Genomic DNA, 8,199 nt, shown 5'->3' with positions numbered 1-8,199 from the left:
CTGAACGAGTAATAACAATGAACTACATCTACCAAGATGCAACAGACGTAATTTAGCTGGGATATGTCCGCGGTGCTCCCTCCCCATGTCTTTATGTAAAATGGCTCCCGTGAGCCGCGAGCTGACGAGCTCAGGGAGTGCCTGCATGACTTGGAGTGGTGATGGTCCTGAGAAGATTGTGGCAGCATGTCCGGCGACCTAATGATATTTTCCCTACTGATGATGGCAGAAGCCTGAAACACGTGTCTAGGGATACACGAGAGAAGAATAATGGCACTGGCCTTGAACTTTATGAATTTTGAACTGAACGAGTAATAACAATGAACTACATCTACCAAGATGCAACAGAGGTAATTTAGCTGGGATATGTCCGCGGTGCTCCCTCCCCATGTCTTTATGTAAAATGGCTCCCGTGAGCCGCGAGCTGACGAGCTCAGGGAGTGCCTGCATGCCTTGGAGTGGTGATGGTCCTGAGAAGATTGTGGCAGCATGTCCGGCGACCTAATGATATTTTCCCTACTGATGATGGCAGAAGCCTGAAACACGTGTCTAGGGATACGCGAGAGAAGAATAATGGCACTGGCCTTGAACTTTATGAATTTTGAACTGAACGAGTAATAACAATGAACTACATCTACCAAGATGCAACAGAGGTAATTTAGCTGGGATATGTCCGCGGTGCTCCCTCCCCATGTCTTTATGTAAAATGGCTCCCGTGAGCCGCGAGCTGACGAGCTCAGGGAGTGCCTGCATGCCTTGGAGTGGTGATGGTCCTGAGAAGATTGTGGCAGCATGTCCGGCGACCTAATGATATTTTCCCTACTGATGATGGCAGAAGCCTGAAACACGTGTCTAGGGATACGCGAGAGAAGAATAATGGCACTGGCCTTGAACTTTATGAATTTTGAACTGAACGAGTAATAACAATGAACTACATCTACCAAGATGCAACAGAGGTAATTTAGCTGGGATATGTCCGCGGTGCTCCCTCCCCATGTCTTTATGTAAAATGGCTCCCGTGAGCCGCGAGCTGACGAGCTCAGGGAGTGCCTGCATGCCTTGGAGTGGTGATGGTCCTGAGAAGATTGTGGCAGCATGTCCGGCGACCTAATGATATTTTCCCTACTGATGATGGCAGAAGCCTGAAACACGTGTCTAGGGATACGCGAGAGAAGAATAATGGCACTGGCCTTGAACTTTATGAATTTTGAACTGAACGAGTAATAACAATGAACTACATCTACCAAGATGCAACAGAGGTAATTTAGCTGGGATATGTCCGCGGTGCTCCCTCCCCATGTCTTTATGTAAAATGGCTCCCGTGAGCCGCGAGCTGACGAGCTCAGGGAGTGCCTGCATGCCTTGGAGTGGTGATGGTCCTGAGAAGATTGTGGGAGCATGTCCGGCGACCTAATGATATTTTCCCTACTGATGATGGCAGAAGCCTGAAACACGTGTCTAGGGATACGCGAGAGAAGAATAATGGCACTGGCCTTGAACTTTATGAATTTTGAACTGAACGAGTAATAACAAGGAACTACATCTACCAAGATGCAACAGAGGTAATTTAGCTGGGATATGTCCGCGGTGCTCCCTCCCCATGTCTTTATGTAAAATGGCTCCCGTGAGCCGCGAGCTGACGAGCTCAGGGAGTGCCTGCATGCCTTGGAGTGGTGATGGTCCTGAGAAGATTGTGGCAGCATGTCCGGCGACCTAATGATATTTTCCCTACTGATGATGGCAGAAGCCTGAAACACGTGTCTAGGGATACGCGAGAGAAGAATAATGGCACTGGCCTTGAACTTTATGAATTTTGAACTGAACGAGTAATAACAATGAACTACATCTACCAAGATGCAACAGAGGTAATTTAGCTGGGATATGTCCGCGGTGCTCCCTCCCCATGTCTTTATGTAAAATGGCTCCTGTGAGCCGCGAGCTGACGAGCTCAGGGAGTGCCTGCATGCCTTGGAGTGGTGATGGTCCTGAGAAGATTGTGGCAGCATGTCCGGCGACCTAATGATATTTTCCCTACTGATGATGGCAGAAGCCTGAAACACGTGTCTAGGGATACGCGAGAGAAGAATAATGGCACTGGCCTTGAACTTTATGAATTTTGAACTGAACGAGTAATAACAATGAACTACATCTACCAAGATGCAACAGAGGTAATTTAGCTGGGATATGTCCGCGGTGCTCCCTCCCCATGTCTTTATGTAAAATGGCTCCCGTGAGCCGCGAGCTGACGAGCTCAGGGAGTGCCTGCATGCCTTGGAGTGGTGATGGTCCTGAGAAGATTGTGGCAGCATGTCCGGCGACCTAATGATATTTTCCCTACTGATGATGGCAGAAGCCTGAAACACGTGTCTAGGGATACGCGAGAGAAGAATAATGGCACTGGCCTTGAACTTTATGAATTTTGAACTGAACGAGTAATAACAATGAACTACATCTACCAAGATGCAACAGAGGTAATTTAGCTGGGATATGTCCGCGGTGCTCCCTCCCCATGTCTTTATGTAAAATGGCTCCCGTGAGCCGCGAGCTGACGAGCTCAGGGAGTGCCTGCATGCCTTGGAGTGGTGATGGTCCTGAGAAGATTGTGGCAGCATGTCCGGCGACCTAATGATATTTTCCCTACTGATGATGGCGGAAGCCTGAAACACGTGTCTAGGGATACGCGAGAGAAGAATAATGGCACTGGCCTTGAACTTTATGAATTTTGAACTGAACGAGTAATAACAATGAACTACATCTACCAAGATGCAACAGAGGTAATTTAGCTGGGATATGTCCGCGGTGCTCCCTCCCCATGTCTTTATGTAAAATGGCTCCTGTGAGCCGCGAGCTGACGAGCTCAGGGAGTGCCTGCATGCCTTGGAGTGGTGATGGTCCTGAGAAGATTGTGGCAGCATGTCTGGCGACCTAATGATATTTTCCCTACTGATGATGGCAGAAGCCTGAAACACGTGTCTAGGGATACGCGAGAGAAGAATAATGGCACTGGCCTTGAACTTTATGAATTTTGAACTGAACGAGTAATAACAATGAACTACATCTACCAAGATGCAACAGAGGTAATTTAGCTGGGATATGTCCGCGGTGCTCCCTCCCCATGTCTTTATGTAAAATGGCTCCCGTGAGCCGCGAGCTGACGAGCTCAGGGAGTGCCTGCATGCCTTGGAGTGGTGATGGTCCTGAGAAGATTGTGGCAGCATGTCCGGCGACCTAATGATATTTTCCCTACTGATGATGGCAGAAGCCTGAAACACGTGTCTAGGGATACGCGAGAGAAGAATAATGGCACTGGCCTTGAACTTTATGAATTTTGAACTGAACGAGTAATAACAATGAACTACATCTACCAAGATGCAACAGAGGTAATTTAGCTGGGATATGTCCGCGGTGCTCCCTCCCCATGTCTTTATGTAAAATGGCTCCCGTGAGCCGCGAGCTGACGAGCTCAGGGAGTGCCTGCATGCCTTGGAGTGGTGATGGTCCTGAGAAGATTGTGGCAGCATGTCCGGCGACCTAATGATATTTTCCCTACTGATGATGGCAGAAGCCTGAAACACGTGTCTAGGGATACGCGAGAGAAGAATAATGGCACTGGCCTTGAACTTTATGAATTTTGAACTGAACGAGTAATAACAATGAACTACATCTACCAAGATGCAACAGAGGTAATTTAGCTGGGATATGTCCGCGGTGCTCCCTCCCCATGTCTTTACATTTACTGATTATACCTTACACACATTGTACCACTTACCCTCGCATCCCAAGACTCAGCCCAAGTGGCTGAGTTAAAAGCATTGATAACGGCCCTACAGGCTTGTCAGGGTCAGACATTAACGATATACAGCGATTCAGCATATGAAGCTTCCACAGTTCACTCAGGACTGAAGAGATGGGAACGACGAGGATTTCTCAAATCTGATGGGACATCACTAGCACACCAACATCTCTTTGCTGACTTTATAGCTGCATTGCAAATGCCATGTTGGGTGGCAGTGGTTAAGTGCCATGCACATACAAAAGGAACAGATTTGGTGTTTGAGGGAAAATAAGCTGGTGATACAGCAGCAAAGGAAGCTAGTTTATATGCAATAAAAACATGCAGTATGCACACTTTAGATGCAGGTGCTGAAGTTGAAATAAAACACTTTGAGAATATTTCTACTGAGGCATTATTAGACATTCAAAATGCAGCACCACAGCATGAGAAAGATCTCTGGAAATCAAGGGGGGAGTGCCTGGATTTCCAGATCTCCTTTATAGATCAGCAACTTCAGGTAAAGTTATAATGCCCCAGTCTCTACTTATAACAGCCCTTCGACAACTTCATTCACCAACACACAATTCTTAAAGAGTAATGATGGATGGATTAAACAAAAGCTGGTTTATCTCTAATCTTGGACCATTAGTTGACGTATTGCTAGCTTCATGTCATGTGTGTTATCAGTACTCTAATAAGAGATCACCAAATATGCCTTCATCCTCCATTCCAAGACCAAAAGGTCTGTTCATAGAGTTACACATAGACTTTGTAGATATGATACAAACATTTTATGAATATAGGTACTTCTAAGTAGTGGTGTGTTCATTTTCATGATGGATTATAACAGTACTCTGCTCCAGGAGTGATGCTGAGCAGGCAACCAAATTCCTGGTGAGAGAGGTCATACTGAGGTGGGGGGTTCCAGTGGCAATACTCTGCGATAATGGAAAACACTTCGCTAACACAGTATTTCAGAAAATTACTAAACTGTTAGAGGTGGAACACTAGTATACCTCAGTTTACCACCCAGATAGTAATGGAATTGTAGAGAAGATTAATGGCTTATTAAAAAGTAAAGTATCAAAGATTTGAGAGACATTGAAAAAGAATTGGCTTTACTGCCTTCTTCTTGCTCTGTATGCTTTGAGAAATGCCCCTTCAAAGGTCATCATTTGACCCCTCACCTAGTCGCTACAGGTAGGAATTCTAATTTTTCCTGCAAACAAAATCAAATGATTTGTTCTGATACTAAGTCTGCATCAGAAAGTGTTTGGCAAGAAAAGAATGCATACATGTCGGCCTTAAAAAAAGCTGTACAGGTTTATTCTATCCAGGCTCAGCTGCAACTGGCCGACAGTACTGCACCATCCCTGCCTTTGTCTTCGGTATCGATTCCTGGCTCTTCGTGAGAATCTTCGTGAGGACTTCGAAGGACCCCAAGATTCTAAGCCCCAACCAAGTAACACAGAGCACGCCATCAGCAATAAAAGTAGAGGGGATGCAGAACTGGGTGCACTTAACGGATCTTATTCCATTTTCGGCCTCACTCCCAAAGAGAGGGGAGGAGGCAAAGGTCCAAGAGTAAATGACACAATGAAGAGACCGTTAAATGATAATTTTTGTATTAAAATAATGAGTTCCGTGATTATGATTATTACTCTGATAATTTGCTATTGTATTATGTTACGTACACGGAAAATACCCCACCCATAAGGAAAAAAATTATGCTTTTGCAGAGCTTTTTTTAATTAAACAGATATATATCCTTTGCATGATTCTTTACTTGATAATATGTGGTATAAATATCTGCATAATATAGATACCATGACACAAAATGATAGTTGTTATGTATGTTCTCTTATTCCCCATGCCATAGAAACACGACCTTTAGTGTATCCTAAAGAAGTGCCTGTTAATATAACAAACTCTTTATTGCATCTTTTCTTGTGTAGGATAAAAGCACAGTTACAGCCAACTCAGGTTAGTACTGTGACTGCCCGAGTTAATACAACTAGATTTGATACAAATGCTGAAGGTTTTAAAATTCTGACAGATAAAACAGAGTTAATTAAAGAGACATCCAAAATGAAGGGAGCAGGGCAGAAATATATTTAAGTAAACTGGGAGGAAGCAGTATTGGAAAGAGGTATTCTAGGGAGATCTAATTCATCATCCACCTGTAGTAATTATTCTGCCAAACCACTGCCCCAGATTGTGCAGCCAGGCCAGTAATAAGTATTGAAGCATAAGTATTTGCCAATAATAAATGGTTTACATGAGCTAGGTTCCCATGTAGGGCCATATCTTTATGGAATGGCACAGAAACAAATAGTCCTTTGAGATTTGAAAATGTAAAAGGATCATGTCAGCAACTATGAGATGAAAACATACAAAGATATACATGGACGTAACTAAACAACATCAGAAGCTAGCTTTGAAGCTAAGGAAATTCTCTTTTTCCTTTCAGGGAAATGGGATTGTTAAAGTGGGACGGAATGTCACTTGTGGCTCAACTATATACAATGCCGATATGCAGGGCGATACCTCCAGCCTTATGGATTTTTTCTGGCAGTGTGGCGCTCGAATATACACTCGACTACCCTCCAACGGGAATGGACTCTGCTCCCCAGTAACTCTCACACCCCATCTATGCTAATGCCAGCAAAAAGAATAAAATATTTGCATTTGCATTCTATGAGTAAAGCATCAACTTTGCTGCATCACCACAGAAGAAAAAGAATGCCTGAGTACTTTGGAACTTCAGTGTGGCAGGATGTGCCCAAAGAGTATAGGCTGTTCAATGATGCCCAAAGATTTTTTGGGAGTCTGTTACCCATGTTTCAAGCTAAAGCAACTGCTCTCTGGGTGCTCATTACCCGGTGGGAGTTAATGAAGACTATAAATGTGACTGAAGATGGCTTTAATGCCATTAAAGAGTAACTGTGTTCAATCAGTTTTATGGTAATGGAGTATCAATATATATTGTACTTGATCGAAAGAGGGTTGTGTAAGAAGGTTGGTTCCGCATGCTGCACTTTTATATCAGCAAATGATGAAGATGAAGGAAACCTGAATCAGGACATATTGACTTTGCATAACTTGCATACACAAATTAAGAAAGAGGGGGTGCTCCGGATGGGTGGTTCACTGGCTGGTTTGACTGGGTGCCTTCTTGGATGTCGGGGATGTTTAAGGCCTTGTTACCTATAATAGTTCTGTTGCTATTGATGTGCCTAGTATTGCAACCTATTTTATAGGGTGTTGCACGAGGATTTCAGCTAAAGTGGGAGGTATGTTTCCTACAATAAGAAATAAAGAGATGCAAATTACAGAAGTGGGAGAAATATACAGGGGTAGTAAAGAGGTAGTTGAACAATCGACTAGAGAAGGGAATAAAAGGAATCAAAACCCTAATTTAGCTTTAGGCCCTAATCATCCTGTTCATTATTCTGTTTTACCTGTCTCTCACTCAGAAACTGCGAAGCATTATTATTGTGCAAAGAAGGAAATTTTGTATGAGGCTGTTAAAATGTGTGGTCAAAGTGCATGTATAAATTGCACATTTATCTGGTAAATAATATACAGCCTGCTTTGAAAAAAGGTCTAAATGTGTTCTGACTTTTAAGTGTTTTTTCCTCCTGCACAATGTGTGTTTCTGGGAACCTTCGTGACTTGGATATTTTGCAGGAAACTCAGAGCAGCAGAGGATGTTCCCAACTTAAATGTGTATAGGTAGCATGACTGCTAGAGTCATGAAAAAAAGAAACCTGTGCTCTGAGGAAATGTGTGATTATGAAGAAAGCAGATTGGGTGGGAGAGAAAGGGCAAAGCTTTTTCTATTGTTAATATTATATTGGAGTTATAGCTTTTTGCCAAAAATAGTATTATAAGAATGGACTTGCAGCGTGAGTAATTTGAGACTGACTTGTGCATTCTCTCATGGTGCGGTCACTCCCCCAGCTGGTTTTTTGGTGCATATGCAATAAACATGCTTGTCTTCCCTTTGTTGCAGATGTGGTGATAAACGATCTTAGCTACATAAAGGTTTTTTCCCTACAGCTTTATTAGAATCCCAATCTCATGCTTGTGGTCAGGATGTGTGGGTGCGTGTACGAATGTGTGACACGGCAGGGCATAACTGGAGATGTATAACAGTAATGGCACGTCTATATCGGTTCAATGCTTAAGATTAATTGTTGGTAAGATGATTTAATACTTTTTGAATTCGCATTCATGGAATATTTGAGTCAGTGCTCACCCACCCATAGTATTGTTTTACGGCAAGAGAATAGTACCAGATATATGTTTTGTCTTGCAGGTTCTGATCAGAAGTGATGTCATTTCTAGCCTGATGTCAAGAAGGGAGTGGTTTGCTGATGCATGAACTAAAGGTCCTTGTTGGGAGAGTAATGTTCGGCGGT

General features: G+C 43.5%; 1 pseudogene; it reads left to right on the top strand.

The window, feature by feature from the left end:
• Window positions 1–6,179: 6,179 nt before the first annotated feature.
• Window positions 6,180–7,670, top strand: LOC144765452 (uncharacterized; annotated as a pseudogene).
• Window positions 7,671–8,199: the final 529 nt, after the last annotated feature.

This window comes from Lissotriton helveticus, chromosome 1_1 (genome assembly GCF_964261635.1).
Source record: "Lissotriton helveticus chromosome 1_1, aLisHel1.1, whole genome shotgun sequence".
Classification (NCBI taxonomy): Eukaryota; Metazoa; Chordata; class Amphibia; order Caudata; family Salamandridae; genus Lissotriton; species Lissotriton helveticus.
The sequence above is the reverse complement of the archived record's forward strand: the minus strand, read 5'-3'. Positions and strand labels throughout refer to the sequence as shown.